Source organism: Anguilla anguilla, chromosome 16 (genome assembly GCF_013347855.1).
Source record: "Anguilla anguilla isolate fAngAng1 chromosome 16, fAngAng1.pri, whole genome shotgun sequence".
Lineage (NCBI taxonomy): Eukaryota > Metazoa > Chordata > Actinopteri > Anguilliformes > Anguillidae > Anguilla > Anguilla anguilla.
In genome coordinates this window covers 24,828,557-24,845,435 of record NC_049216.1, presented here as the reverse complement: position 1 = coordinate 24,845,435, position 16,879 = coordinate 24,828,557, and the positions used below count along the sequence as shown (strand labels likewise).

Below are 16,879 nucleotides of genomic sequence, written 5' to 3'. Positions count from 1 at the left end.
ACAAACAGGACTACTTTTAGACACAAAAGCCTTTCCCGCGGACAGTTTCCTGCCAGTCACATCGACTCAGACTCAGACTCAGACGATTTGCACGCTCGCATTTCACCTCAGGAGCGGTGATCTGATGTCTGAGCTCCCACCCCTGACTTTATTAAACGAAAACAAGAGTTCAGAGCACAGGGAAGTGTACAGTTAATCCACAGCCGCAAGGTCCTGATAAAATCACTGTGGGAATGTTGTGAAAGAATGAAACAAAGAATGAAAGAAAGAGAGAAAGAAATGCAGCCACACTGTCCCGCTTGTTTCTCCCTCCTTTTTATTCTGCTGATAAATGATGCAAAATGCAACCTTTCCAGCTCGCGGCCGAGCTCACCCCCAGCAGTGCCCAGCAATGCAAAAAGGCTGAAACAAGTGCCCCTGCTTTTAAGCTTTAGGGAAAACAGACATAAAGCAGTTGAGAGAAGAAGAAAAAGCATTTCAAGGGGCCAAGAGAATGTCTGCCTGGTTACAGCACTCAGCACCTCAGACAAGCATGAAACAGTACAGTGGAAAAGAGGGGAGCACACCCAGTTACAGAAAATACGAGATGGTCTTCCTCTATCCCAGCAGTAATCAGAGGGAGCAGGAGTTCTCCTCCTCTATCCCAGCAGTAATCAGAGGGAACAGGAGTTCTCCTCCTCTATCCCAGCAGTAATCAGAGGGAGCAGGAGTTCTCCTCCTCTATCCCAGCAGTAATCAGAGGGAGCAGGAGTTCTCCTCCTCTATCCCAGCAGTAATCAGAGGGAGCAGGAGTTCTCCTCCTCTATCCCAGCAGTAATCAGAGGGAGCAGGAGTTCTCTTCCTCTAACCCAGCAGCATTCAGAGGGAGCAGGAGTTCTCCTCCTCTATCCCAGCAGTAATCAGAGGGAGCAGGAGTTCTCCTCCTCTATCCCAGCCGTAAGCACAGGGAGCAGGAGTTCTCCTCCTCTATCCCAGCAGTAATCAGAGGGAGCAGGAGTTCTCCTCCTCTATCCCAGCAGTAATCAGAGGGAGCAGGAGTTCTCCTCCTCTATCCCAGCCATAAGCACAGGGAGCAGGAGTTCTCCTCCTCCATCCCAGCCGTAAGCACAGGGAGCAGGAGTTCTCCTCCTCTATCCCAGCAGTAATCAGAGGGAGCAGGAGTTCTCCTCCTCTATCCCAGCAGTAATCAGAGGGAGCAGGAGTTCTCCTCCTCTATCCCAGCAGCATTCAGAGGGAGCAGGAGTTCTCCTCCTCTATCCCAGCAGTAATCAGAGGGAGCAGGAGTTCTCCTCCTCTATCCCAGCAGTAATCAGAGGGAGCAGGAGTTCTCCTCCTCTATCCCAGCAGTAATCAGAGGGAGCAGGAGTTCTCCTCCTCCATCCCAGCCGTAAGCACAGGGAGCAGGAGTTCTCCTCCTCTGTCCCAGCAGTAATCACAGGGAGCAGGAGTTCTCCTCCTCTATCCCAGCCGTAAGCACAGGGAGCAGGCGGAATGGCCAGGGAGGCAGGGGCCGGCGCGTGTGAAGGCAAACGCACTCGTTTCAGATCGCACGTCCCGGCGGGGCCATTCCGTGGGCCGTCTACGAAGCGGCAGCACATAAACCGTTGCTAATGAAGAGCGCCCACATTATTTATTTATAAGAGAAATTACAGGAAGGCCTAAGTGCACGGTGCTGTTAATTAAGCACATCATCCTCACTGATGCACAGACTTAACTAATCCAACTGAAAGCCTTCCTGCATGGTGCCGTGAGAGAACCAGCATGATAAAATACTACGCATGTTACCACCCAAGGCATGCAGGCAACTCCAGATACAGAGACTGTGCCATCTAATGAGAAACAAAACTGTGCAACACGATACAGTTCTATCACGGATTTATAAACTTTAATAAATGATTTGTAATAATATAACAATTGAGTAGAGATGTAATAATAGATTACTTATTATCTATAAATCTTTTAATGCAGGCAACTCCATTTCCATATTGTGTGTTCGATGCTGTCCGCACGGAACCAGGGTATTCACATAACAGAAGAAAGTGAAGTTAATGGGATTAAGGCAAGACCGGCTGGGTGCTGTGCAATAATACAAAGTAAGCAATTATCCAATTTGCCACTAAGGGAGTTCACTGAGAAGCAGGGAGGGTTTCATGATTAAACAGAGATGATGCACTGAAAAAAGGAGTAAAAGAGACTCAACTCAACTAAAAATATTATTTAAAAAAAGAATTCAATTGCTTTACAAAACAATTAAATTAGTAAAGAAATCGTTGAAAAAAATAGCAGCTATATTCAGAGGAATTCTCTCTCTCTTTCCTCTCTCTCTCTCCCCCTCCTTCCCTCCCTCCCTCCATATTTCAGTATTGACTCTTGCAAGTCAACCTTTATTCTCAGCTAATCAGGTGGCTCCATACTGTCCCTTGCTTTCCCTCCAGCTTTCGCACGGAGGAACAGCGTTCCACACAACCCGGCCCCTCTGCTCCAGAGGGGATCTTTCACTTAAAGCTCCCCTCTGTCTCGCGGATCCACCAGGCTACGGGCAAAGAAAGCCCCTGTGGCCATTGCTGGAACGTCAATTTCAGATAATTAAACCTCCTGGCATCAGCTCTTCCCAGGCAATTACTGAGGGAACCAAGCATGCGGCAGAAGGAAGGTGCAATGGTCTGCCAGTAAACACCATTCCAGATGCTCAGTGCTTTTTTCCCTTTTTATCTATTTCATATCTTGTTTGTATGAAGGGATAGTTAAATTTAATAGCTGCACATTTTGACAGGAAATACCATAAATAAGAATCCCTCCTCTGGCCAGAGCTCAAACTCCACACTATTTGGTCTTGCCTCCTGTTAAGTTAGAGAGGGGCTACTCGGGAAAACGCAGAAGCTGCAGTGAGACCAGCTTTGCCGCATCGTTAATTCTCAGATTTTTGCACATCCTTTCCTTTTTTTTTTTAAATGAACCAAGGCAGAAATTATGTATCACAAAATGTATGGTTTCAATTCTTTTTCCCCATTTTGGATGGCGACTTTGCTGATGGCAGCAGGCAGTAACCATCCCCTTTGCCATTCCTGCTCCCTCCTACCAGCCACGTTTTAATTTACAAGTTGTAAAACTCTGCCCTCTGCAGGATTTCAGCAACAAATTATCCAGGCTGACACTGATTGTTTTCCTCCCCAGGTTATCAAATATGGGACGCGGCTTTCAGCCCGAGTGCCAGTGAAGGCAGGATCCAAGCCTGTGAAAATACAGCTCACGAGCTCAGACAGGAGAGCGCTGTCCGGAACAGGAGAAACTGAACAGAAGCTGTACCACCTAGCGTCTGACACAGTACAGACGTTGGAATTTCTGTGCTTCATAATCCATTTTAAAAAAAATATGAATGTACTAAATTATAGATTTATTCCATCTTGCCCTCTTTGTTTAATTTCCAAGTGCATTAAGCACATCAGTAAATTCAGTAAACAGTCATTATGTCTCTGTAAAGTTAATGGTGTGTACATAATTGCGCGTATGTGCGTGTTCAGTATAAGAATAACTGAGGGTGCATAAGGGCCTGACTAAGCAAGAGTTTCCACTGAGGAGCTTCCCAGAATTCCACCATGGCACAGTGCTCCTACAGTGCAGTACGACTCAACAGGACCTGACAGCTCCTGGTGCACCCACACAACATCATACACACTGCAGAGGAGAGCGCGCACACACATACACACACACATAGCACAGAGCACTGTCTCTCACACACACATATACACACACAGCACATTCTCTCTCACACACATACATGCAAATGTGTGCATAAATGCATGCACACACGCACACAAACAGCACAGAAAAATACTCACGGACATGCATATGCAAATGCTCTCTCTCTCTCTGTCTCTCTCTCTCTCTTGCTCACTCACTCTCACACATACACACACACACACACACACAATCAGAAAAACCACAGGGAGTTTTTTGTTTGCTTTTTACCGTTAGTCATAGCTCCATTACACCAGCGAGCTGAAAGGGAAGTACAGTAGTTGGCCAATCAAAACTCCTTTCTCAGGGAGCTTGTGTGTTTCATGAAAAAGCTTGGACAGATTTCTGTGACGGTGGATGGATGGATGGATTTGGAGCAGTGCTGGCATGGAGGTTGCCAGGGTCTCAAAAACATGGATAAGTTATGGGGGTTATGGCCTTGTGGGAGTTGCACAGTCATATTCATGCAACCCCTTCAGCTGCAGAAAAGCAGAAAAATGTTGTTTAGGGTGCTGTTTGTAATTATGAACTACTTTGTGGACATGGAACCCCTTCAGCTGAAGAAAAGCTCAAATGTTGTTTAGGGTGCTGTTTGTAATTATGAACTACTTTGTGGACATGTAACAGAATGTGTGTGTGTGTGTGTGGGTGTGAGAGAGAGAGAGAGAGAGAGAGAGAGAGAGGAGAGAGAGAGCGCAAAAGTAAGAACGTATGTGCATGTGTGTGTGTGAAAGACAGAGAGAGAGAGAGCAAGAGGGTATGTGTGTGTGTGTGAGAGAGAGAGAGCGAGAGGGAGAGAGTGAGAGAGAGGAAGAGAGAGAGAGAGAGTGAGAGGGTATGTGTGTATGTGTGTGAGAGAGAGAGAGGGAGAGAGTGAGAGAGAGGAAGAGAGAGAGGAAGAGAGAGAGAGAGAGTGAGAGGGTATGTGTATATGTGTGACAGACAGAGAGCGAGAGTAAGAGTGTACAGTATGCGTATGTGTATGTGCATGTGTACACATGCTTGTGTTACCAGAAGAAGCGACTGGCCCTTCCCTGTACTTAGTGACACAGAGCCCCAGCACCTCAGAGGCCTGCCAAGATCTGGGTTCAGAAAGAGCATCCAAACTGGCACCAAAGAAAGGGACTCACATCAAGGCATGATGGGGGGAGGGCAAGGGCAGGAAGGAGCCAATCAAGGGCTATGATGCTATGCTCAAGGTTACCGTAGAAACAAGCAATCAGGTTCACTACAATATATTGGCTGCCTTTCTCCCTAAGCTCATATTGATGCAGAAAATGTTTGCTGTATTTATGTAAATTTCTACTCAATTCCATAGGATAAAAATACACAGTTTTTAAAATATGCTAAGTATTGAGTGCATGTGCATGTGCAGAGGCGGAAAATCCAGGTTCAGAAAGTAAAAGCAAAAGTATTTTGCTCCAATCTCATAGATTAGTTAATTAGCACAATTCTTCAGCCAAGAGATAGAACAAATTAGTGAAATCAGCTGGCTGCATTCAGGGATGGAAGAAACAAATGGCAAGACTTTTACTTTCAGACCCCTGGACTTTCCACCTCTGTGTGTGTTTGGATGTATGAATGTGTGTTGTTTTTTCCCGAAGGAGCCTGTGTGTGTGTGTGTGTGCCTGCGTGCTTGTGTTTGGGTGTATGAATGTGTTTGTGTGTGTGTGCGTGTGCGTGCGTGCATGTGCTTGTGTTTGGGTGTATGAATGTGTTTTTTGTGTGTGTGTGTGCGTGTGTGCGTGTGCGTGCGTGCATGTGCATGTGTTTGGGTATATGAATGTGTTTCTTCCGTGTGTGTGTGCATGCGTGTGTGTTTGCTTGTGCGGTACTCCTCTCTCATCTTCTCCCTCTTCAGAAGGTATTGATTAGTCTGATTAAAGAGTCTCTGGGTCAATCTCAAGACCAGTAAATATGCCTCATAAAATCCGGGTAACCCATGCAGCTACGACATCTCAGTACAAACACATGAATACAAACCATAATGAGATCTGCAATATATTTTTCATTCAGGTGTTCTTCTTATTACACGCGTCCATATTGTTCATATGTTATACATCCACTGATGTTTGGCACTGGCGTCTTACCGCAGTTCCTCTGACCCAGCTTCACTAACCCAAGGTCAGTCACTGGGTTTAATCACTGGCGCACTCCCCCAGCTCATAATGCAAGCAAGATGGCCAATCCCGTCAGGGGTGTTTAAATAGCCCCACCCCCACAGAATTCCCTCCCCTGTGCGACAGCAAGCCAGAACAGAGAAACAGGAGGCTGTGATCTGAACACACAGCACTGACAGAAACACGGCCCCCTTTGCAGCAATGGTAGACAGGTCCCTCTGTTTTTCTTTTCTTCTTCAGTTTAAAAATTGTGAATTCAATACTGTTTGTGACCAAAAATGACGAATTAGTGGACAAAGAATAAGCATGAAATTGGATTTAATTTGATATATTTTGAAGAAATGACACCCCCGCACACATAAACGCTTCCAAGTGTTATTTCCTTGAGACGGCAGCACTGATGGGAAGGTGGCGACAGCGACATTTGATCTCCTGGAAATTTAAACAAGTGTGGAGAGAAGGGCCGGTGGCAATCATTGTCAACCCCACAGAATAGCAAAAAAAGACCCAACTGATTTTCACAGTCTTTCACAGATTGTTCTACGCAACCACTATAAACACTGGGGGGGTGATGCCGATTCATTTGTGCCTGTTCACTTATGGTTTTACTTTTAAGTAAAGGATTCACCCGCTGCACTCAGCTGGGGGAGGCTGCACATCGTGTAATCATACTGATAAATGTTGATTCAGGCTATAAAAACAGCTGCAAATTAAGTTAAAAAGGCAGGACTGCATGCTGAATTGTATGGAACTCCGTGTGAGAGAGCAGAATTTGGAGAGGGAAATCTCATACAGCTCGTTTCTCTCACCACAGTCTTCCTCCACAGTGTGGAATGACCTGTGCAGAAGCCCCTGGCTGCTGGAGACCTGCTGCCAGGGTAACCTTCCAGACCTGCTGGCCCCCCTGTCACCCACACAGTCACCCACACAATTATTCACACAGTCATCTACACGGCCACCCACACAGTCACCCACACAGTCATCCACACAGTCATTCACACAGTCATCCACACAGTCATCCACATAGTCATTCACACAGTCATCTACACAATCATCCATACAATTATTCACACAGTCACCCACACAGTCATCTACACAATCAACCATACAGTCATTCACACAGTCATCTACACGGTCACCCACACAGTCATCCACACAGTCATCTACACAGTCATCTACACAGTCACCCACACAGTCATTTACACAATCACCCACACAGTCACCCATACAGTCACCCACACAGTCATCTACACAGTCACCCACACAGTCACCCACACAGTCACCCACACAGTCATCTACACGGTCACCCACACAGTCATCCACACAGTCACCCACACAGTCATCTACACAGTCACCCACACAGTCATCCACACAGTCACCCACACAGTCATCCACATGTTTTTGCAGCTGCATGCTTTAAAGGGATTGCCTAACAGTGCTCACCTGCTGGAGGACCTGAAGTGATTTCAGGAATTCAAACGCAGAAAAAGACACACATACAAACACACATATGCACACGCACATACACACACATACAGGCATGCATGCGCATACACACACAGGGCGACATAGCTCAGGAGGTAAGACCGATTGTCTGGCAGTCGGAGGGTTGCCGGGTCAAACCCCGCTCTGGGCATGTCTAAGTGTCCTTGAGCAAGACACCTAACCCCTAACCCCTAACTGCTCTGGCAAATGAGAGGCATCAATTGTAAAGCGCTTTGGAAAAAAGCGCTATATAAAAAAAATGCAGTCCAAAAAAATGCAGTCCAGTCCAAACACATACACACATGCACACGTATATACACATACACAGGCACGCAAGCACACACACACAAACACACACATATATACACGCATTAAAAGCGTACATATTAATGCGTACACAAGCAAACAAAAACATTAAAGATATTAGATCATTACATAGATATGAGTGTGTACACACACACTTTCTCTCACACACACACACGCAAACACACACACACACACACACACACACACACAAACACACACAAACACAAGGAAAAACAAACCACATATAAACTAAACCTGAGTGAAGTCCCATAAAAATTTGAGTGAAGATAGATGAAAGCAGCTTCCATCCTGCAATGCACCACGGGGACACAGCCTCCCCGACCGTCTCCACAGGTCACCGACCGAAATAGAACCCTTGATCCTAATGGAACTCAATGGTGACTGCGTCCCGTGATGAATGCGTTCTGAGTGCCCGGAGCCGGAGAGCGCGGGGGGTCCCCCTCCTCCGTCTCCCCCGCTTTCGGCACAGCAGTGCGCAGAGCATCAGTGCACACGCCGCCTCTTCCTCTCTCCCCACCCCATTTCCCTCAATAAGGACACAAATGAGAGGATTGGGGCTGTAATGACGTCCCTGGGGGAGGGGTGCACTAAAAAGTTTTGTATTTCCTGCAGCCACTTTGAATTAAAGAAACAGCACAACGAGGAATCTGAATCTCAGAGGTCAACTCAGGCAAACTCATTTTCCTGCAATTTCAGCTGAATGTGGCACATGCACCGTACTAGAGGGAAATAACTGAGTCTGAATGAGTCTATTACAGAAAAGGTGGCCTGTGTGTGAGGGCAGGGGTAACACTCTCACAATACTACACATACTGTTACCACATAAAGTTAAGGGGTAAAACTATCATAGTACTGCACATACTGTTACCACATAATGGTAGGTGGTTGCACTATAATCGTACTACACATACTGTTACCACATGAAGGTAGGGGTAACACCATCATAGTAATACACACACTGTTACCCTGTACTTTTACTTGAAGACACTGTACAGAGTGATTCCCACAAATGTAACTCCAATTTCAAGTGTTAAGATGATATAATTAACCAGCTGGGCAGAACCTTGGAACAAAAACATCTCGCCTGTCACAAAATTGAAACAGTTGACATTGAATCCATGACACCTTCAGATAACATACCTTTAAAATGTAACATATGTTATCATGCTGACTGAGACACAAGGCGCATCCCTTGGTGGCTAAAATTTTATTTTTAAATCAGACTGCATCTAAAAGTCTGCTGTACTTAATGGGTAGTTTGCTTTCGAGCGTCAGGCTTTTCAGAATCCTGACTGAGCACATTGCACTGGAGAGCTTATCAGGCAAACACAGTGAGCACAATGCATTCCCTCTTCACGAAAACTACAAAGACACAATTTTTCTGTTCCTGCAATATAGCAAGAGATAAACCGAAGTGCCACATGTGATTAAGCATCCTTAAATGACCCATTTAAAAATTAAACAGCCAATGGTCTCGGATTGACTCATACCCTGTCAGGGTCGACCGTGGCTGGTAGCTCCTTAGGGCAATGGACAATTGCCGATTGCATGAACATGGCTGCAGTTGCAGATAATTGGACATTCCAAATTAGGGTAGGAATTCGATAAGTACAGCCCCATGTTAGGAACCAACATTCATAAAAAAATAAAAATATATAATAAGTAAAACATTAAAATTAAAATATTAAAATTAAAATTCACCAAATTCAAAACAGAAAAATGCATGAACTTAGCCCTTAAGATTCTCTCCTCAATAAAAAATGAACCCAAGGCCAATTTTATAGTCATGATAAAAATTTGCACCAATCAAATAATACATAAAATAATACATTTTGTACAGGAGTTAAAGTACTAGATTAGTAGATTTACCGACAAGTATCTTCTATTTGAAAATAAAAATGCGTAATCCAGCACTGTGAAATCCTTTTTGAGCATCAAAACAGTATGACACACACGGAGACGTACAATTCATAAGGAAAGCTATGTAATTTAAATCCACAAACTTATCAGCACACATGCCCTAATGCACATGCAAACAGACACACACGCACACAAGCGCACACGCACACCAATGCCTCTGCCTGACTCCATCTTCAGCAAGTGAGGAAGACTGAGGGGAGGGTTGGGCTGTGGAAGGGTAAGCGGAATTCCAGCTAATAAGTTCCTTCTGAGCAAACAGCCAGGGCTCCCCTGTTTCTCCTGAGAGAAGTGCTGACCTGAGAACTCTTTAATGAGACTGATCAATACCTTACTGAGGGGAGAAGAAAACTGCACAAGCAATCACAGACATACGTACACACACACAAAAACACACACACACACACACACACACACACACACACACACACAAATATACACACACACTATTACAACCAAACACGCACGCAATCCCACAAAAATGCAAACATGCCCTTAATTTATCTGTACATGTAGGTTGCACTGGATGAAATGATGAAATAAGCAAATATATTTTAGCTGTGGAAAAAAAAACAAGAACCTTCTTTTTAAATAATGCAAATAGATTAAATGTATTTTCTTTGCCCCTTCTGTAGTATTATTCACCAAATAGACTTCCTGCAGCATGAGACAGCTGCCATAATATACACGCGGCGGCTTGCTTCATTTACTTCCTGTTTGATACACAGTTGTAGGGGCTGAATTTCATATTAGCATTACTGTATGCTGAATTTATGCAGTGTTTTGTGACCAGTTACTGTTATTATCAGTAAGCTGAAATGCAGTACGAACACATTTATATTCTGGAGCCTTAATCTCAATTATTATTCCTGGCAAGAATCACGCTATTTTTCAAAATAGCGTGATTCTGTACAGAAATAATAATCCATATTAAAGCTCCAGAATAAAGCTACATTGACTGCCATTGTTTTTACGGTATCACAGTGAGGCCTGGCCCCTCTGCAGTGTTAAAGAAATAAATATGACATTAATGGTACTTGTAATTACGATAACAACACCAACAGCATTAAAATAGTGCTAAGCTCAGTCCTTAGCCAGGGTCTGTGTAAGCCTGGAATAAGCAGAGCCCATCTGTTGTGTGTGCGTCGCTGTTCTCTCTTTCTGTGTGTGTGTGTGTGTGTGTATGTGTGTGTTCCAAAGGCACATGCCCACTGACACACGCACACACATACACACAAACAAACAAACACATATACGGTACACATAAAAACACAATTACACACACAAACATGCACACAAACATGTATATGCACACTCACACACACACAGAACAGTGATGCAGATACAACAGATATGTATAGCCACTTCACCATCATAATAAATTGTGATCCAAAGTTTTCATTTTAAATTAATTTCTTTAAATGAATTTTTTTCTAAATTTCTAAGAATTTTTAAAATTGAGATTTCAATTGTTTTAAACTCAATATACTTTTTTCTTCAACATCATCCATAACAGACCAGCTCAGAGGGATGCAACTGCAATAAGATGCACGAATTACAGGTTTTGCTGTACTTTTTGTGACCTTTTGCTTTAAAGTAGCAGCTTAACACTGACAGGCGCGTGATTGTGCCGACTCAACGCAGGCCAAGCCGAACACTTACTCTAGGCGCACACATCTGTCGTCAAGGAGAAAAGTTGCAAGCAATTCCCTCTTTCAGAGTTTCCATGGTTATCTATCACGGGGAACCACGCACAAAATCGTCATCCTGATTTTGATATGCGAGAGGGAGGGAGAGAGACCTGGAGATATAAAAAATGACATGTGATATGAGGTTTTGTGCTCAATATCAAAAACACGTTCCCAGAGCGGCATCCTCACCGTAAGCCAAACACGTTCCCAGAGCGGCATCCTCACCGTAAGCCAAACACGTTCCCAGAGCGGCATCCTCACCGTAAGCCAAACACGTTCCCAGAGCGGCATCCTCACCGTAAGCCAAACACGTTCCCAGAGCGGCATCCTCACCGTAAGCCAAACACGTTACCAGAGCGGCATTCTCACCGTAAGCCAAACACGTTACCAGAGCGGCATCCTCACCGTAAGCCAAACACGTTACCAGAGCGGCATTCTCACCATAAGCCAAACACGTTCCCAGAGCGGCATCCTCACCGTAAGCCAAACACATTACCAGAGCGGCATTCTCACCATAAGCCAAACACGTTACCGCGGGGCAGGGTAGCGGCCGGCCCTGCCGCACAGCGGTTAGCGTTCGCCGCATGCAGCAAATCACCGAAACGTGACAGACACTCTCGGGCGACGCGCACGGGTCGGTGATCTCATCTAAGGACACGTGACCTCCGGGGTAAGGATTCGGGTCGCAACAGGAATGAGGCGCCGAAGCACCTTGAGGCGAGGAGGACCTCAAGGGGGCCATCTGACTCTGTCAGCTGGAGCTCCACCGCACTTTTGAGCGTGTAAATCGCTGTAGATAAAAGCGGTGGCCAAACGAACATTAATAATAAATTCATCCGGGGCTCCTTCCAGGCAAACAAAGGGCTCCCCAAGCATTTTATCTGAGCATCAAACTCCTTATTTATTCATTAACTTTCACATCCTTCAATCCTTTTGTAATCGATCTAGGAAAACAGGGCCCGACCTCGACACGCCAGGCCTCAGCAAGTGAAGTGTGATGCATTGCAGGAAGTAAGCGTGTAATTGTATTGACGCTGAGAGGCTCTCACTCAGAGAATCAGGAAAATACTGGTTTTAATCACATGTACACATGTATATATTTTTGACTAGACTTCGTGTTGGAATTTGCACAGACAGAATGGGTAACAATGTGAAATGGAAAGACAAAGAGACACATACACTTGTGCAAACAAACATGCAGTAGGGTTTTCAGTGAGCTCATATGGTTTTGCACTGACTTAGCAAGCTTTTGCATTGTTGTTGATACTTGTCTCTACTGTTTTATTTATTTAGGTATATCACGTTATATTGACAACTATGTATTTTAAAGTCATACGATGCAGGATTTTTTACTTGAACATATTATAAAACAACTATGCCAAGGCATATCTATGGTGAACAGGCAATATCAGTCTTTATGCACTTTCGCTGAATTTGTGCACCTTTTACCTGTATTTGTTATTCTAAAATGTGTGTGGGACGTTTTTGGGCGTGGCACACTTTTCTGTGCGGGGAGGGGTGGGCGTGGGTACAGAACCTGTGGTTTGGGATCAGATTCCAGAGAAATATTTGTTGCTAGTTCGCTACTTGAATGGCAGCTGTTAAGAAGACTAGATACAGCAAAGCAAAAATACAAGACCGCAGGGCTTGTTCAAAGACTTGGGTCAACCTTGGAATTGCTTTTGCTTGGTGGCGTCACCAAGGGGATGAAAAGTGACATGGAGTTAGCCTGTCTTCTGTTGGACCTGAAAGTAACGTTACTTTTAGCTAGTTACGTTAGGCAGTTAGATGCCCAAGGTTGAGGAGCTTTTGTATCAAATTCTGTTCTCCCATCAAGATGCTAAACTTTCAACGTATTATTTCTAACACTATACCATAAAAATAAAGAAATGTAATATTATACTATTTGGCAGTGACGCACATTAACTGCATACTGAAGGTCATTGGAACAACTACAGAACACAGGCCAGATAAAGTAGTACCAGTACCAGTTATCCATAGCCATGAACATACACATATTATGTTGCATTTGAAAAAATAAAGAAGCTAATATTTGGATAGGCTACGGATTACTTAATGAAAAAGTCATTCACTTTACGAGCTAGCTATGATAGACCTATGGCCTGCTAATGTTACTTGTTCCACACAGAATCCCCTGTTTACATCCCAATTCTAACTAAATCTCTGGAATAGCTAAAAACCAAACAAGGAAAAACACAAAATAGCCGCAACAGCACTATGAAGTATGCAACCGTACAATGTTCCCACATGCTAAGGGGTGCACTCAGTGTAAAGACTGTTATAGCACTGCTTAATTACTGTTACTGCTGTATCTACATGGAATCATTCGTATTGCTGAAAATGCTGTATCTCTGATCACCTCACCCCTTCGCCTGACATTTTGCTGGTAGCATTCGAGGGAGTGTCCTCAGCGGAGGTGAGGGTGGGTTTGAGGAGACTGCTTTGATTACAAACATCGCCGTAAGCCAAACACGTTCCCAGAGCGGCATCCTCACCGTAAGCCAAACACGTTCCCAGAGCGGCATCCTCACCGTAAGCCAAACACGTTACCTCGGGGCAGGGTAGCGGCCGGTCCTGCCGCACAGCGGTTAGCGTTCGCCGCATGCAGCAAATCACCGAAACGTGACAGACACTCTCGGGCGACGCGCACGGGTCGGTGATCTCATCACAGGACACGTGACCTCCGGGGTAAGGATTCGGGTCGCAGGGATGAGGCACCAAAGCACCTTGTGGCAAAAACGCCCTCAAAGGCCGCGAAATCTTACATAGTTTGAAAGAAAAAATAATGTCCAGTCCTCATTGATGACATATTCAGTTGAACAAAACTTTGTAGTAGCCAAAATATTCAGCAAGCAAAATGAGTATATTAAAAGGTTATTCCTGATAATGTAAGCAAATATACCAAGCTACTTTTATTGCACTGTAATTGTCAAAACAATTTGGCCATGTTTTAAAATAGACAACAACAGATGCGGTTACAATATCTCTACACTTGCACTAACAGAACTCCCTAAGCAACAAAGCTGAAGATCCTTTCAAAGCGTTTGTTTTTCAAATCTCTGTGAAAGAGCACAGACAGAGCTAAATAAACCAAAGGAGACAAGCGCTCTGAGGTGACATGGGGTGAACCCTCATTCACTGCCTGAGCGTTCAGTTTAGAACAGAAAACTGGGCCAAGGCAGGTCGTACCAATTTCTGTGTTCTGGTACGCAAGTAGGGTTGCCAGATGTCTGGTTTTCGACCAGAATGTCTGGTTTCCAAATTATTTGTGCTAATCCGGTTCGTGATCCTGACCGGACGATATAATGTCCGGTCTGACTAATTGATTTTAAAAAACAAACAGTTAGTTTGCAATGAATTCTTGTCTCAACCAGCCCGTGGTTTGTGAGCTATTTCGATAGCTACCCCACAGTTAGCCATAGGTCCCGACAGCACCCCTGTCCCCTCCCACTGACAGCTTCCCACGCTGTGCAAGATTAAGCTTCTAGCTATGCATACTGTCCGGTATTGATAAATTCTAAATCTGGCAACCCTATGCGGTGGCCCCCGTTTGTCCCCAGTCTCCTCTGTACTGGGACTGGGGTGGTGGGCCCAGAATTAGGTCGACAGTTTTGCGCCGGAGTGCCTGTGATCTGCAAGCATAAACTCTCTGTGTTAATTAGGACAGGCTGTTAATAATCAGTTCACAGAGAGGCCAGCGCAAGACGCTGACATAGTTTTCACCTGTAAGATATGCAGACCTCAGGCAGATAGGGTTCTCATTCAGATGCAAGACAGCAAACAAGAATGTCACGTGATCCTTCAATCTGGCTCTGTCCCCAAAAGCATTTTTTATTTCCCTTTTCTACATGGAGAGAATGGGCTCATTGACGACACTTTGAGGTGATTGCAAAATCATTCGCGTTTTATTGCGAGAAAACCCATAAATCTGAGGCTCATAGAATATGGAACGGGGATTTATTACACCTCTACACCTTGTCTGTACCACTCCAGTCTTGTAGGGAACCTTTTGACAGAAAGCACAATAAAGGTGTCAATTGCGAGAAAGGCTTGTTAAAATGTGGTGGATCACAAGACCAAATGAATGTCAATTCCTGAGTGGACCACAAGAACAAATGAATATCATTTTCTGCACTGATATGGTCCAAGTCCATTGGCTAAACAGAACCATACAAACGTGATGGATGTATGGGGCTATATAGAATTGGAGTACAGTGGAGAATAATCAGGAATTCTCTCACAATACAAGCAAATGATTTTTGCTTTTCTGCATCTGCATAATTAAATTCTGGATGATAATATTCAGCCTGTGGAGGATAAGAAAGAGTCCGATCATTCATTTACTATAATTCTTATTTGTACAATTGATTTTTTTATGAATTGAGCCTCTGTGTGTGCATGTGAGAGGGTGTGTGTGTAATATAACTGTTATAAATGTGTATGCATATGTACAGTAAACATTAACACATGATACATTGGTTCCACTCAGTGCAAGTTTAAACCGCGGCCTGTAGTGTGTTTCTCCTGCATAAAGCACAGGAGCGCAGGCTTGTGCATGGAGTGCAGCTTGCAGAGCCTGCAGCGGAACCACAGTGAAGCCCTGCACACTCCACCCCCCCCCCCCCCAAAGCAGCACCCCCCCCACCCCACCCCCACCCTACGGCTAATGAATATGCAGAGCGTTTTAATCGGCTGCAGTCCCGCTGCCCACAAGTGCAGCTGCAGCGATTTCAGAATGCTAAACAGAGTACAAAGTGCTTACACTGGTGTTATGCGTGTGTGAGGCGGGGGTGCTTCCATCCGCTGATGACTGCTGGCCAGAAACTACATTTTCTGAGCCCGGGGGGTGTGTGGTGTGTGTGTGTGTGGAGGGGGGGTGGGGTACCATATGCAGAGCAGATCCATAAAACCAAACCAGAGGTTGGGACTCTGCAGCGTGGTCAATGGCAGGGCCCGGCAGGGTCATTCTTTAGCCCAGAGGTAAGCAATCCAGAGCTCATAAAGAGCAATCGCAATCACCGCCCTGCTCTCACACCACCTGTCTCCCTCCGACTGCTGCAAAAAAAGCGAAATCCTCCCCTCCAAAAACCAACAGAAAATTGGCAGACGCTTGACATTAAGATACAAATGAGAGAGCAGGAACCTTAAATAATGTACAATTAGGGAGCGGCAGCAGTCTCCAATGACCAAATGCACCCGCCCTCCCCCCAAAACCGTGCTGAGCTTGTGTGTGACTTCTGCACCAAAACATTTGTCAACCATTACCGGAAGAGCTGAGCAAAGGGAAACAAAGCTGCATTAAAAAAGTGCTAATTTTCCTAATCAATGCGTTCAGTTTTGATTCCAGTCTCACAGAATAAAAACCTTGGTGTTCCTGCAGTGCCTAAAGCCAAGGGACAGCTACAGTGACTTGAAGCAATATCTTTTATTCCTCCCTTCAAGCACAGTGTTCTAGAGAAACCTCTAATGATATGAAGTGACAATGACTTTGAACTCAGTGAAGTGAAATAATTCAGCTTCGTATCGTTCCACACCCCTGACATTGTGGCTGCCCTTTGAGAGAGAGAGAGAGGAAGGGAG

The 16,879-nt window shown here is 44.8% G+C and overlaps 1 protein-coding gene and 1 long non-coding RNA gene across 14 annotated transcripts in view; one reads left to right on the top strand and one right to left on the bottom strand.

Annotated features, from left to right (window-relative positions):
* The window catches only part of LOC118215022, a 12,926-nt gene extending 9,499 nt beyond the window's left edge, over positions 1-3,427 (top strand). Inside the window, exon 3 of the long non-coding RNA XR_004762751.1 lies at positions 3,175-3,427. This is a non-coding gene — a long non-coding RNA (uncharacterized LOC118215022). The remainder of the gene's footprint in view (positions 1-3,174) is intronic.
* The window catches only part of LOC118215021 (tight junction protein ZO-1-like), a 116,527-nt gene that overhangs the window by 84,844 nt on the left and 14,804 nt on the right, over positions 1-16,879 (bottom strand). The window lies entirely within an intron of this gene.